Genomic DNA, 16,652 nt, shown 5'->3' on the forward strand with positions numbered 1-16,652 from the left:
TTTTATGCCCGTCATTACAACAGATGATGCCTAGCTTGAATGGTGCATATTCCTAAACTATTTGTGTTTCATCAAATTGCCACACAGCAAACCTGCAGGCTGCACCATTTAAGCTCGGCATCAACTGTTAGAATGAAGGGCATGAAACCAGATTTCAACATGGGGACCTTCTTTAAGACTGTCCTTCACAATCAGGTAGTAATACAGGACCCAACACTTTATTATGTCGGTATATATTGTGATTTAGTGGTGCACATTACCATGTTCCCAAACAATTAATCAAATTACCCAAAATCCATCACCACACCAATCCTTTGGGGAGCTGATGGGAGGTCTGGAGCTCTAGGCCAGTTGCCCACTTTGCCTGATTAGTAATCCATTCTTGGATACCACAGACACTGTCACATCAATCAGTCAAATATGATTATTCATACTGGTGGGAAACATCTATGACGGGGCGTTAATTTAAAATTTTAGTGAAGATGTTCCCATTAAAATCCCACTGATACTGACCTTTGTGCACTGGTCACTTTTTACTGGAATATGGGTACATTTTATTCTGCTGCATAATGAACTCATACCTATGAAACTCTTAACAAATATCCTCTGAAAGAGATGTGTTGCAACTGGCAAGATCGAGATGCCTCAAACCAAGATGAACCCGCCATCAAGCTATGTCTACATTAATATAGCCTATATAAAAACTGATAATCATGAATAATGTACAATGGGGTCCAAAAGTGGCTGTATATCGTCTATATCTGCAGCCTACATGTAGACTGTAGCTTATATCCAGTCTATATGTAGGCTGCAGTATACCTACATGCCTTTTGGTGGGATGTGAAACATGCAACAGCAGCATTTCAAAAACATCTAAAATATTCAGTTGTTGTGTTGCTATCCGTGCAGCTGCCCATTATAACAAAGACTTTTTGAAGTCTCTCCCCCTTTCTCTCTTTCTCTCTCTCTCTCCCCCTCTCTCTCTCTCTCTCTCTCTCTCTCTCTCTCTCTCCTCTCTCTCTCTCTCTCTCTGACAGATATCTATTAAAAGCTGCTGCTGCTGACGTCAAAAGTGTCCGCCATCTTTGACGAGAGCTGCACCGCTTTACCCCCATTGAAGAAGAAGTGAGGAGGACTCAGCCGACGCACAGTGCCTTTGCAGCATCGCAGTCATATACAGAGACAGACTGGTATCGGTTTGCTGTTGATATACGCAGACATTTCCTCCCATACTGACTGCGGGGCACCCACAACAGGCACAGGTAAGACTGAAGACTTTTTACTTCATTTTCACCACTTCTATTTCTCGCTTTTTGCACATTGAAGCAGCAGATGTTTGTGTATTTGTGAAACGTGAGCAGTGGAGGTCTGTTTTCTCTCAGCCTGAATCCTTTTTGATGCAGTCGCCTATTAGATGCTTTTAGGGTTTCATCTTGTTTGGGATGATTTTCAGCTTTGTTAGTGGGTAAAGGAAGGAAGAAAGATAGAAGCCAATGGAGGCAATGCGTGACCTACCGGGTGATAAATCTCAAACGCGCAGTGGATTGCTGAGAGGATGGATGCGGTGCGCTATAATGCGTATGTTCACTGTGGGCGTTTTCGGTGTTTCAGCACCGTGGACAGCGGCAAGGAGGGAAAACACACGGAGGAGGTGAAATGGACATCTCAGCAGGTCCATTTAGTGTCCAAACACCGCATTGTAAAGAGGGTTAGGGGGTGTTGTATTTAGCCATAGTCTTCCTATCCATTTCCGAGGGGATCGCTCTCTTAAAAACCAGTGTCGTGGCTGAGTGAGAGCCTCATCTCCCGCCTCCAAGCTGCAGCAGCAGCAAGTAGACTGCTGATGTCGCAGCAACACGGTGAAACATGCATCACTGTCGCACACATGTCAGCCGGAGAAAAAAACACACACAACAAAACAGCATCATCCCTGATTTGTGATCTGATTGAGGGAATGTCATGTAATAGTAAACTGCGCCATGGTGAGGTCGGTCGGTGGGAGGAGGATAGCCGATATAAACAGGGGGGAGGGGGTGGGGGGTGAAGCATGACCCAGCTCCATGAATGCGCCTCTTCATTTTATTTTTTATTATTTTTTTACGCAGTGGCTTTGCATCACAAGCGGCCAAATCCGCGCCACATTTAGCTATGTGACCGAGGCATGAAGAGAGTTCGAAAGTATCCCGGTGGTGTAAAGGTGGGCGGGGGTTTTTACAGGCGTGAGACGGGGGGAGAAGAGCGCCGGGGAGGACCGCGGTGAAACCCGCACTATGACACCCAACACCCCCGCCCCCTCTCATCTCCTCCTCCTCTTCCTCCACCTCAGCATCCCAAACCCATCCATCCAGCCAGTCGTCGCCGTAGCGACGCACAGAACTGTCAATGAGCTCCGCACGCGCTGTCTGTAGATCGCGCATGGCGCACAATGGCTGAGCTCTCCACAGGCGCAAGAGTGCCAGTTTGGTTTGCTAGATTTATCATGCAGGACATTCAGCTCCGTACACACTACATATAAAGCTATTAAGAGTATCATGTTGGTTCCTAATGTGACCTAGTTAGCTATGTGTGAAAAGCATACAGGAGCAGTCCAAACCGGGTTAGGATGAGGATAACGTGGTCGATATCTGCAGGTGTGAAGGATTTGGTGGCAAACAATAGTCAATGTGAGGATTCTGTGTGGTGAATTGACGTCGTGTGCTGCCAGTCACGCGTGGCGCACATTACCGTGGCTGCTGTGAGAGGTGTCCGAGCCTCGTGATTCAGACATAGAGACTTGATTGTTGGTCATCCTGGGGTTTGACGATGCGGCAGATCAGATGCTGAAGTCGTGTTGATCTCTGGCGCATCTGGAATTGTTTTATATCAGCACATGGGGGGTGGGCTGGCTTGCTGGCTGGCTGATGGTCACTGACAGATGCCTTCACTTGAGGGTTGATTTAGTGTTTGCCACATCACTGGATATCTTGCAATGGGCACTACAGCATGAATAGACCATTACATTTACCACAAGATGTACTCAGACCACATTCCTTCAGTGGGTCTGTGGGGATTCTTAATGACCTTATAATAACAGATTTGATTTTAAAGGCAGGGGGAAACAGAAATACGAGTTCATATAGAAGAAAGGAAGCAGTCTTTGAACACTGGCGGCCGTGTGTTCTTGACAATGGCAGATTATAGCCTACAGTATATAGAGAGCAAAGTAAGGATGCTCCAGTTGCCATGACCGCTATACCATATCGCATTATGCGGCTTGCACTATTTGGACTGCAGAGAGGGAGAGAGAGAGAGACAGAAACAGGGAGGGGGTGGTGGTGGTGGTGGGGGGGTGTCAGGCCTTTACTGCACACACTGAAAAGGGGGTTGCTCTCTGGATAAATGGTGACTCACAACACAATCACCATCCACTGATTGTTTCTTAGAAACACCCCGGCCGTTGTTCATTTGACGGGGGGGGGGGGCACTTTCACACATGCGCCTGTATTGTGCTGTTCTGAAGTGGAGCTAGAGCCTCCGTGATCGATGCTGGTGAATACTGAGCCGGCTGGCTGCGCATTGCGTGTTTTGGCGCAGGTATATTTGTTTCTCTTTCTAGCAGCTCTTTTCTCCAGACTCAGGCTCTCAGCCTGGTTTGAAAGGCATTTAACAGGCCCAACTATTCACCTCATGTCTGCCCATGTACAAGCAACTACACATTTTATTCTCAGGCTACAGCCAGATAAACTCTCACTTCTCACTATCTTAAATGACATGAGTCATATTTGACAGGCTGACGGATCTCTGGCATTTCTCCAACCGTGTCTCTGCAGACTAGATGAGCTTCTGAAATGTTGACATATCAGACACCTTTAGTGGCCTATTGTTTCATATTTCACATTAGCAGTAATATGCAAGAAAAGGTGTTGCTTTTTCTTCATGTGGTGGATATTTCATTCAAAAGTAAGCGTCTTGTTTCACTCTACAAAGGTCAGGCGCATTATCACAAAAGGAGTTTACTTTCTGAGTCTGTATCTGCTTGAGGTACACATAGAGGAGCATTCGTACTTCTTAACTCAAGGGCATTAATAAAGTGCCCTTGAGCAAAGAACTAGGCCTGCTCCCTCCTTTGTAGAGGGATCTGGATTGGGAATGGGAACTAAAAGCCTACTGTGGTTGTTTCTCTCAGTTCAGGGTTTAGCTGCATGACAAACAAAATCATCCTCATGGATTCAGCTGAGCTTGTTATGCTGCTGTCGCATTTAGCAACTCTGAGATATCCTGAATGATTCCCTGTGGTGGTCGAATACGCTGCTGTTTCTCTCCTTTCTCTGAATAGTGAAGCCTGTTCTGGGTTCATCATCTAGAGCCGGAGGAGACATGACTGTTCTGTCTGAGTTTACAAATTACGAATTATGAGACATCGTGAAAGGGGTTATTTCGTTTTTAGGATATTTTATTTTGCGCTGAGCAAAGTCACTGTGTCCTGGAAAAGACAAATTTATCATCAAGACTTAAAAGTCTTTTCCTGAGTTTTGCCCAGTGGTCAGTAGATCCCAAGTGGTTGGGCTTCCTACTGTTTCTTTTCATTACAATCTCTACTTTATGGCTTTAGCTTTGAAAGGAAATGCTCAGATATTACACTTTAGCTACATAAGATAATATTTTACAAAGGTCTAAACATTACAAAGGAATTGTAAATAGACAAAAACTGTGAAACAGATGACAGAAACAGAGGCTTCTAGACAAAGAAGTTAATTAACGTTGCATTTTTTAAAAGTAAGACAAAGTGAGACATTTTTGGGAGGTGAGTTTATTCTCTGTCTATAAATATTAAGATAAGCCAATAGCCACCAGCCAGTTATCTTAGATTACCACAAAGAGTGAAAACAGGAATACTGTTAGTGTTTACTGTCCACACATAACAAACTCCACCAACTTGTACCTCTAAAGTTACGTATCTCGTAAGTACGTAACATAGCTGTAATTTTGTGGAAGTTATATAACCTGTGATACAGCATAACATATCCTCTGTAACACCAAAACGTGTTGCTTTTACTCTTCAGTTTTGGTATGGATTAAACAAACGAGATATAATGTGTTAATTAGTCAGCTTTAAAGGTGCTGGTAGGTGACTTTTGTTACCTTTGGACAGTGCTGATTCCCCCTGTTTCCAGTGTTTCATCTAAGCTAACCAGCTGCTGGGTGTAGCTTCATATTTAGCGTAAAGTCCTGGGAGTGGGATCCGTCTTCTCATTTGACTCTCAGTAAGAAAGTGAATAAGCATATTTCCCAAAACATCCCATTTCCCAAAAGTGCTTTAAAAGAAACAGGAAGGGGAAAGAGTGTTTTCTTGCAAGTGAGTGTGACCTACTTGACAGCAATAGCCAAGCAGCAGAGAAAACGGCAAGTCAGGTTGAAAGGCAGCGTTGAGCTTTGTTTTTGTGTCCAGTCAGCCCGCATGGGACGGCCTCTCACTTTCTCAGAGGCACTCTGCATGTAAACAAAAACAGAGAAACAAAATGGCCGCTCCTGAGGCCTCGAGAGTGTGGCAATGCACAGAGAGAAAACGCAGTGGTGCATTTTTTCTCTCACCAAACCTCATCATGAAAACTTTCTTCTTTTCTTTCGACACAGCACTAATTTGCTGTTTTTATTAGTTGGTTAGTGGTTTTATTTTCCTTCAGTTATGCAGTCTTTTCAGGATTCGGGATGTCGTCTTTCAAAAATTGTCTTTTGTGTTTTTCTAAAACTTGTCAGGCTTTATGTAGGGTAGTTAAATGGTTATTAATGGAGATAGGTAGCTGATATGAGCAGCACACCTGTCATGAATCTTTTCATGTTCGAACAAAAGCATGACTTCTCTAAATTTAGTTTTATTTATCTTACCTCAGTTGTGCTCTCTAACAGAAGTGATGTGTTAAATATTGTCTCCCAAGTGACGCTCATGCTTTTGAAGCTTTTCTGGAACAGAAAATCAAAAAAAAAAATCCTCCACAATTTTACCTTTTAAAGGTACTTTTATGAGACAGCCACCGGTGAGGCCGATCCACCGCGCTGTCAGGCACTGTCATCGTTCTGCCATCTGTCCCCTCTCCTGCTCTCTCAGGGTTAGATTATTATTCTTTTGATTAATGAAATGAATTTTAGGGAGAGAAAATTATTAGAAAAGAGAAGGAAAAGAGTGGGGCGGAGAGACAGAAGTTGGAAACACAGAACTTCCAAAATGAATAATTGCCAGGTTGATTCATTTGAAGAAAGTGTGCACACTCTCTATTGGAAAAATGGCATAAATGTTTCACACACAGATCATTGCTGGTATTATTCATATCCATGTGATAACCAGAAATCGGAAGAAGTCTTACTAACATATGCCCAGGAATAAATATAGGGTGTCAGATTTTGTTATGGCAAGCTGATACATACAATTACTTGTATGCGTGCGTGTGTAGCGTATGATGCAGCCTGCTTCAGTTTCACATTGATCTGTAGCTTCAATCATATCATTTTCACCAGCAGCATTAGCCGTGGCTTCAGTAGTATTGTAAAGCATCTCTACATGACTAAAGCTTCCATTTCCAGAATAAAAGCATGTATAGACATCTTATCCCTGCATCAGTGGAGCACAAAGTCACCAATTTATCTGCTCGGGTCAACATGAATACGCCCTCTGCGCTCTACATTACATGGGTCAGGTTTGTGTGCTCAGGTGCAGGGACAATACGACTGAATCAGTCTTCTGCAAACACAACACTGTGTGGAGTGAGGAGATGGTTTTGATTCAAGGATCAGTGGCGTGTGGTGAATGTGGTGGGGTTTTTTTGGTGATATTGTTGCTGTAGGTCTGTCCGTCAGGCTGGGTAATTTATGATGCTGCAGTGCAGCTGACCACAGTTGTTGGTGCAGGTCAGCCTCTGCATCTGCACTGCTTTTACATAAACCTTAAACAGTCTGGTATGTGTTAGATAGTTAACATTCAGAGGATGTTTGATCTTATATTTTTAACTCTATCAAACAGTACACACGCACTATTACTGCTTGAAGTTCAGTATGAAGACAGCGTGCATTATAGGGCAAAATGGAAAGCATGGTGCGATGTATTATGTATTATACATCTGGTTTTACTTAGTAATGAATTTGTTTTTACGCAGTCTCCACACAGGCTATCAAACCTGTCAGTGTTTCTCATGTTTACAGTAAATTTTAACATATTTTGGTTGTGCTGGTTGGAATGAATCCATAATGTGTTGACATGAACGTCCATGTGTATATAATGTCTTAAAATGCCTTGTGAGCAGAACAGAGTATCAGTATGATTGATTCTTTCAGACTGATCAGCACTGGAGGTCAACATTGCAGCGTTTACTGTAGGAATTAATATGACAGTATTCTACTGATTCTACTATGATAGTTCACTGAATATCCTTGGGTTAAATGACAAATGGGCTGCAAGTAGATAGATAGTGCTTCTCTAGTCTTAACAGCTCCTCAAAGAGCTTTACAGCACCTGTTCTTTACATAGCATTTCTCTCTTACACACACGTTCACACATCGATGGAACATCATCGGGGGCAATTTATTGTTAAGTAACTTGCCCACGGACACTATGACACACAGACTGGAGGAGCCGGGGATCGAACCGCAGCCCCTCCAATTAGTGGACGACCGACTCTCCCTCCTGGGCTGCATTGTAGAATGTTCTTTACGGACTTGGATTCTGCAAACTGGACCAAGCAATTAACTGATTTTTACCAATGATATATTTTTGCTGCATATAAATAGCGTTATCATTAAAAATATAAAAAAATAAATAAAAAGTCAAAAAGAACAGAAGCAACAGAGGTGTAATTTGATATTTTTAAATTTCTAATTACCTGAGTGCAACTAATTGCTTTTTAATGTCTTTGTTTTTATGACTTCTCAAATACTTAACAGGCTCTTATGTGACACTGAAGTGGCCAGGCTACTGGGGCCCTTGACCATGAATGAAGTAGGGAATCATTTAAAAAAAAACAAAAAAACTGAATGTGTCCTGTTGAACTGGAAAATAAACCACTGGGGTTCCCTATTTGGATTTGTTTTGCTGGAGTCTCGTGTCATAACCCCCCAGTGTACAAATATGCTCCATGGCAAAAACCTGTGAGTCATCAAAGTCATCAACATTGATCAAGGTGTTACAGTTTGATGGTTTGTTACTGTTGCATCGCTAAAGCGTCAGGAATTATGCCTTTTCACTCTGCGGTTTACTTGAACGTCTCCTGCCTGAGACTCCGTCAAACCCGCAGATATAAAAAGGACATCTGCTGCATTTTTCACCCGGAGAGCCTTCACATCGCTCTCCCCTGACATTTATTAGGTTGTAAAACACGAGAGGTTGTGCTCCTAATTCCAAACCGGGCTGTGGTGCCCTGTTCAGAAATTGCTTGGTTGATCTAATGTTCGTCTGCGCCACCAACCCCCTACCCCCATCTGAACCCCTCCCTACATCCCTGTCATGTTTGGCTTGTCAAACGTCTCCATGGCCCTCTAGAAGCCAAAACGTCATAGCTACATGTTAATAACTGTGGCTCTGAGTGGACACATGATGAAACCCCTCTCATACACAGAAACCACAGAGGTGACTGTGAGCACGGGGCTGAAGGGCGTTGGCAGGGCTCATACTTGCTGTGGTGTGCTGTGCATACTGAATTATGGCCTTATTTTATTCTCTTTTTCATCCTTGTACGTGTGAGCTCTGTGCTCCTCATCTTCCTACAGTAGCTTCAAATAAACACATTAGTCTGCACCACTGAGATTCTCTTGTCTTGTCTACCCGTGTATTGTCCTCTCTGCTCTGCTCTCCACTTGTTCCAAAGGAGCAGGGAGCTGGCTGATAAGGAGCCATGCAGCTCAGCACCGGTGAGGAGGGATGGGGAGTAAATCACCCGACTTGCCCTTGTCTTCACCCTCAGACTATCTGGTCTCTATTAGCGAATGCAGCCGCAATGCCTCCTCCAAGAAACAATAAATAGGATGATGACATTGTTTACGGCAGTTTTTACATTAACATACACTCAGGTCATCGTGTGGCTATCCCTGAAGCTGTTTAGAACGAGTGGTCACTCTGGAAAGAGAGAGTGTATGAGTGTAGGTGTGTGACTGGAATATCAAGTGAGTAACTTCCCATCAACATCTCCTCATGTAGTTTGGGGCCAACACTTCCAGAAAGCTGTAAACTGTAAGTTTCAGCATCCCAGAACAGCAGTCACTCCCCATACTGATGACAAACTAATAAACCCAAGGACCATGTTGACTGCCAGCAGCTCCTTAAACACTGTAGAAACCACAATGCACACTTCCAACGGTAATTTCCCAAAGTAGCATCCTTTGTCTGCTTTTCTCTACTGTAAATAGCTTAGTAAGCTGCCATGGGCAGGGATCAGATATGTCTTGTTGGATTTAAATATGTGTTGTATAACATGCCTTGTGGGATATTGTGAACAGATTATGTTTGAATGTTCGTATCTCTATACATAGAGGACACAGTAAATGGGATCTTCACCAACCCAGTGGTTGTGGCTTTTCTGGTGATCACAGAAAGTCATACATTAGGGAATGTATTCATACATATCTCAATACTCTAAAGCTGTCTCTGCTGCCTAGCGTAACAAACGGCGTTGACATTTCTTCCCATTTCCCAATGTTGATGATACTCCAAACAAAACATCACTTATAAAACATAACGTTTCAGGCAAATGTAGTTATTCTGTATTCAAACTGTTAGGACAACATGGTCTGCAGTCTCACAGCAAGGACTCATGATTACTGCTCAACCTGAGCCACTTCCTACAGTTTATGTAGGATAATTTTAAAAGACAGTATATTATAAAAATGTATATTGCTCTGACCACATTGTAGCTATTTCTTTTTGCTTGCTGTAAATGCATTTTACATAAGATATGTATGTGCAAATGGATATATATGTGATTTTATATGGTCTTTTTAATCGGTGGTGGAGTTTTAACATCGTTTTTGTAATATACTGTTCCTTTTAGGAATGCTAATTAATATTTTCATTATCTATTCATTTTTAAATTATTTTCTCAATTAATAATTTTGTCCATAAAATATCAGAAAATCGTAGAAAGAAAGCCCCCACAATTTCCTATCATATCAAAATGTTTGATATGTTTTGTCTGACAGTCCAACATCCTATTCATTCAAATATAATAGAAGTTAAAGAAAATTATAAAATATTCAGATATAAAAAGCTAGAACCATTGAATTTTGTTTAAACTCTGAGAGTAAGTAACTACCTGTAAATAAGCAAGCAAGTGTATCTAACTACTAAGTGTCTACAACCATGCTAGCGGTGCTTCAAGCTAACTTAAGTATGCTAACATGGTCACAGTGACAGTGCTAACATGCTGATGTTTAGCAGGCATAACATTTAGCATGTTCACCATCTGAATTTAGTCTATTAGCATGCTTCCATTTGCTAACATTTGACTGACCCTATAAATCCATGTCGGTAGCTTGGCTAACATGACTAAAAGTGGCTAAAAATCATCAAGTACTTCCTCACTAATGTTGTGTTGATGAAGTGTTAGACACCTTTAGCTTCTTTACTCTTCTGTAGCTCACCTTCACTTCATCTCTGTAAAGTCATAACAGGAGATTTTGAAGCGCTATCCTGTCTGAAGCAGTTAGCTTGCACTGTTATGATCCTCTACCTCCTGCTCTTCAGCCATGTGTTTCTGAGATGTAAATGGTTACACTGGGGCCAGATGAATAAGTGATGGGGTTTTGGACTCCTCAGGTCAATAATGCAGGGCAGGCCACCGGGTTGTCGCTTCAGCACTTAATGCTAGCTCCCCTGTGGGGAGAGAGATGCAGCTGTAGTGACACTTGGGCTTGTTGAGTAATGTTGCTGGTATTATTCAGGCTCGCTGTGGTTCCTGGAAGGGCAGCGTCATCTTTTTGTCGTGGTTATATGTGATTAAACTTACAAACAAGAAAGGCCTCTGGATACAAGAAGCATTTTAGGGTACAGAATTATTTATTGTTCTTTCAAGTTGCAAAATGGCTGCTGGAATTTTTACAGCATTAGATATCATTTTACATTAATAGTGTCATGTGTAGCTAAATGACTGAGTTTAAAAAGGAACGCCCACTCGATCCATTACAGTTCAGTGCATTTGTTACTACAGTCCTCTGTAAGGAGCGATAACAGCCGCACCAAGTAAAGCACTATAGTAACCTTAACAATTAAGTCGTTTAAAGCAACAAGATTTATTTTTACAAGGGTAATTCATATTTCATATTAATTCATACTAATCTTTTATCAGTTACTATGCTAACTGTATGCACATGGCTAGTTTGAAACTGCCAGGCCTGAAGATGACCTTTATTTTCAGATATTATAGTTTGAACACAGTGTTAATGTTAATCTAGCCCTGAATTTGAGAGATATTTTAAAAATGTATCTGTAACAATCACACTCGAGTGATGTTTCACAATTATCAATGTGTTGTGTGACATACAACCCCTCATTTCCATCAAAGATAATACATTCAAGAGATAGTAGATAGAAAAGAAAGATGTTTGATAACAAACACGGAGAATCTGAAGCTAAAACTGGAAAGCAAACAAAATGGCAGCCACGCACACACACATTCATACACATTTAGAGCCAGAGAAGAAAAACACACATCCAACTCTGTGCATGAAAGAGTGAAAAACAAAGATCTATTGTGTCTCTTGCCACAAGGCGCAACAAAGCTCTGCAGTATCTGACCCACATGGTGATATTCTGTCTTCATATCTATATGTCTGACTTGGTCAGACTAAAATAAGCCATTAAAAGGTTTGTTTTGTAGCAACAATAGCACAAAATTAACAGAGGTAGCCTCAATTTTGTGACCTTTTCTTATAAATTACATTGTAAAAAGGAAAAAGGAGCAATACTATTCAGCATTATGTAACGCATTTACTGATTTGTTTTCGATGATATTCTGTAGTGCAATGCAGTTATTTGGCAATCTTAATGTGAGATTCAGTCAGATTCTTATGGACACAGTGTGTGGTTTGTGGTTGGAGGTGTGGTCCAGTCCAAGTTTTACAGAGGAAAAGAGGAAGAAAAAAGACAAGATGTAAAAAACGGACGGAGGAGATGAGAGATATTAAAGGCAAGAGAGGGGAGGAAAAGAAATGAGAGAGTGTTGTGGTGAGGTGGAGCAGCTGGTGGGGGCTGGTAATATTCTCCAGGTAGAATGTGATTGGACAGGGTATGAAATATGCCATCCTCCAGGAGGGGGTGTGTGGGGAATGGAAATAAGGGCATCTTCATATCCTTCGTTATTGTTCCCATGGTGATTACACTGAAGTGTCACTCCTGAGGTAGTAAACAGGGTGATGGATGGATGGATGGATGGATAGATGGATGAATGGATGTTCTATTAATCATTATGTTTTTGCCACACCGAGTGTAGCACAGTACATAAATTCAGGTATTACCCATATTTTATTGCTCAACCAATTATTCCAAATACTGCTGATGGATGTGCAGCGTTCGGCCTTTTTCCAGTAATTGCCTTGAAACCTGTGATAACTGCCACTTAAGTCATGTATCACAGCACCTTTTCTAGTGCCATAAATTAAATCATGCTGCTAATCAACAAACCTCCCTCTGCCACTGTCCTCACGGCAACATGGATGTAATAAAGTGTGTGTATATGCCTGCATGCACGGAATAGTAGGTACTTAGATAGATTTGTGTGTTTAGTGCACCCTGCTGCAGCCCAGTTGTGTGATTTTAATAACTTTGAGCATATTTTTTTTTCCTTTGAGCTTTCCTGTTCTTTATTACCTTCCTGTTTAATTCAGGACAAAGGTCACAGTGCTTACCATTTCCTGCCATAAATGTCAACATCAGAGTAACACACGATGACAAGGTGACAAAAACTCAAGGGGCAAAGGGTGTATGGGTGTGTGTCAACACACAGCGTCAACGACACACAATGGTTCATTTGTTTAAAATGAACAAAGGAGATATACAGTATATGGTGACTGTTGATTTCCTCCACATTTTTCCCCAAATCCTGTGTGTTAACAAATGGAACGAGGACTTTTTGAGGCAGCTGTGTGCCAGATGTTTGGTGATGTTACACTGTGTTAATTACCTAAATGATTCAGTCAGTGTCTGTAGCATTCCTTTCACTGACAGATGGGAAGCAGTATGCAGGACATTAGTCTGTTTGGGATTACACATAACTGGATTACTGTTAAAATTAAGTAATGTAGTTTCATAAACAAAGCAGTTACTTATTTGAGTGGGCAGCGTAGTTGTTCCTAATTACCACCACTTTATAGCACATTACGTTAGTATAACTTTGCAAACTTGAATCTGTTGCAGCTTTAGTTTGCACAACCATATTATATTAAGTGTTATGATTAATATTTTACGTGCACACTAGAGGCCCTCCTTCAATCAGATTAAGGATTCCTGATTTGTCCAGTCAGAATTTTATTATCCTTGCCCAAAGTGCTGACAGACAAGAGCACTTTCTGTGAGTGATTAAAAATTAAGTATTTCTCAGATGGGCTGCCCAACATTTAATCAGATGGGAATCTCCAGACAAATGAGTTTCCTTTGAGAGAGATCGTTTCATGCCTGACAGGGCGGCCCGCTGGTTAAAGATTCTCATAATTTAAAGGTCACCAGTTTGGTTCTTGTAATGGTATCTCTCAAAGACATTTAACTCTTTCAGGTGGCCTCTACCTGCTCTGTCTCTGCATCAGTTTATGAATACCTTGTCATTGCTTTACGGGATCAGTGATAGTTGGTCTGGAGAAAAGGTCAGAATTAGTACAACACCTCATTTTTTACCTTTTGGGTGATGATCAGCCAGAATCAGTTAGTTCAAACACCTATTTCTTCATTCATTTGATTGACACTAATTGTTGACTTAGTAGAAGAGCGCCATGTGATTTTACACTGGACATGAACACAGAGCTTCCTGTCAGTGCATAAAAACAAATTTACAAGAGGAGAGATGATTTTTACAATTTTATCACAGACATCTGGAGTTAACCAAATGGACAAATTATCTCCTTGATTGCATTTACTTACGTTCAAAATACAGAAGTGGCAACAATAGATATAAAAACCATCGATATATTATCAATACAATTTGCCAAATCCCAGAAACAAATTAAAATCAATTAAAAATCGTTAATAATAAACAAAAAACAACGTAGTTTTGCCAGTAGCTTTTGGCTATATCCTGTTTTCTTCTTCATGGTCATTCACTATAGGTGGCTGTGGGATACAGTTGAAAGCTCCATTAAGTGTTAAGTAAGTGAGTTTTAATCAAATCCCTTTTAATCTACATGTTACTCCTCATTTCTGTTATTATGAACGACTCTTCTCACTGCTCTGGCACAACTAATTATATTACAGTATCTGTCTTTACCCATTTCTTACTCAGGGCTCTTCTAATTTTTGCGGTTTACCAGTCTACATGCTCTGATGAACGTTAATATAATCTGACCTCAAAATCATGCAGACAGATGAATGCATTGATTATAAAAACTTTTCTTACATAGCACCTACTCCACCATTATTTTGTATCTATCCTGATGATGAACTTGGTCGGGTGTTGGAGCAGGCAGTGCTGAGGGCAGCTAAGATGCGAAATGTGAAGCTTGTAATTGAGACGTATAAAGTAAAAGGTCAGCGTGGCCTGTTAAAACTTAATTGCCTGAATTTAGTTACGTAACTGGAAAGGCAGGCGACGATGCCCTCTCTTCCTTCAGCGAGTCGTTCTGATGCGTTTTTCGACTCGGTTCAGACATTAGGCGCTGCACAGTCCAGTCTGAGGTTTATATAACCCAACATGGCCGCTGCTTTTGTGAAGCGATGCAGGAGAGCGAGAGGAAAAAAGAGAGAGGGAGAGGACTGGAAGAGATCAGAGCAGGGAGAGATGGAGTAAACATGATGCATAAATATACGTGTTTCTGATTCAACATACAAATTGTATCTGCAAAATAATGGAAGGATCTATATAAACTGCCCACTAAAAAATGTAATAATAAAAAGGAGCAGGGCTTTATGATGCAGCCATCGATCTACGGACGTAAACACGACTGAATCCATCCACAGAGATGAATGATGCAGATGGATCTGTATACCACCCAGGGAGGCTTTAATGATTCAGCCCATAACGTGCTGCCTGATTTTGCCAGTAAAAAAAAAAAAAAACTTCATATGCTGTGTATGTGCCACGATTGTGTGTGGCCAGCAGATGTTGTTGTGAACATCTCTGGACAGACGAGGGAATGAAGCAAACACGGAGGGTACATCGGGACCTCCGAGGCAGAATGTCAACCAGATTGATCGCTCAGTCACCAGGATGAGACACGTCCAGGTGGGCGAAGCCGTCTGTCCCACAAGAAACACAGACTCTCGCCACGTACTCGATCGGTGTTTACCTGACATCTTGCTGTGGACTTGGATTACTTTCCCATGTAATATTTTGCGGTGGTGGTGATTCAGGATAGTGTGACTGTGGTTACATTTTTATTGACATTTTGGGCATTTTTTGTAGCAAGAAACAGTGGTCTTACAAAGATACCTAAAGGTGTGTTGTTCTTTACAAGCAATGTATTGACTGTTCTACCAATAACACTAATCATTACATACAGAAATAGGAGTTGCACCTCATAAAAGTCCATTAACATAGCTTGGTTTGCGAGTCAAGATGTATATTTTCTCCCTCAAAACTACAAGTTTGACCTTTAAGATTAGAGAAGTAAGCTTAACTAAACAAAGCTTGTAGCATTACGCAATACTGAGGAAATCAGTCTGCTACCTGTTTTTTCTTCTCCTGCAATACAATGTTTTTTCTCACTCTCACTCTTGTACTGCAGAGGCCGGAGATCCAACAACCCTTAAGAGGGTTCTGACAAAGTCAAGATGCCTTCACACCCGCCACTGCTAAATGAACTTGGGGGAGGCAGAAACAAGCTGTAAACACAACACTGACATGTTGTCACTTTATAAAGTTAAATAAGGGAAACAGTTTACATTTACTCATTCTGTACAGCAGATACAGAGCAACAGGGAAATATCTGACTCTTTGTAGCAGCTAAACGTGTGAACAAGATGGTTTCTAACTTTGTCTGTCTGCTTTTTTGTGGTAGATTTGGTGGTAGACGAGTAGACTTGGATGATAATTTAAGACCCTCCAGAACAATGGACCAAAAGAGTTTAAAAACTTTGCAAAGCTGCAGTTTGGTGTTGACTCACAGTGGGATCGGCGCTACTTGTGGCCCGGTCATATTTTAGTCATTTGATTCAGTGATGATATCAAAAATATCTCTTAAGGAAGCTTTATTTAGATGCACATAGTTTTTTTTTTATCTCCCTGAAGTTATGCATAAAACATATGTTGCTTCTTCTTTTCAACCCAGTAGCTCAGTAGTCATTCATCTTTATTTCCCCCTGGCTACTAAAGGTCATTACCATAACAGGATTGCCTCTTAGCTAGAAAACTGTGGAAAGGAATTATATTTGATTCTTTATGAGGTTTTAATAATTTCTCAAGCTAAACTTGGAAGCTAGTTTGTGAGGATGTCTTGTAGACATATCCGCTGATAATCTCAAACTCATCTGACACATGACAAATTGTTTCAAG

At 41.3% G+C, this 16,652-nt stretch overlaps 1 protein-coding gene across 1 annotated transcript in view; it reads left to right on the forward strand.

The window, feature by feature from the left end:
- Nucleotides 1-1,097: 1,097 nt before the first annotated feature.
- The window catches only part of snap25a (synaptosome associated protein 25a), a 36,354-nt gene continuing 20,799 nt past the window's right edge, over nt 1,098-16,652 (forward strand). Inside the window, exon 1 of the mRNA XM_056405362.1 lies at nt 1,098-1,262. The gene's annotated coding sequence lies outside the window, so the exon portion shown is untranslated. The remainder of the gene's footprint in view (nt 1,263-16,652) is intronic.

This window comes from Seriola aureovittata, chromosome 19 (genome assembly GCF_021018895.1).
Source record: "Seriola aureovittata isolate HTS-2021-v1 ecotype China chromosome 19, ASM2101889v1, whole genome shotgun sequence".
Taxonomy (NCBI): Eukaryota; Metazoa; Chordata; class Actinopteri; order Carangiformes; family Carangidae; genus Seriola; species Seriola aureovittata.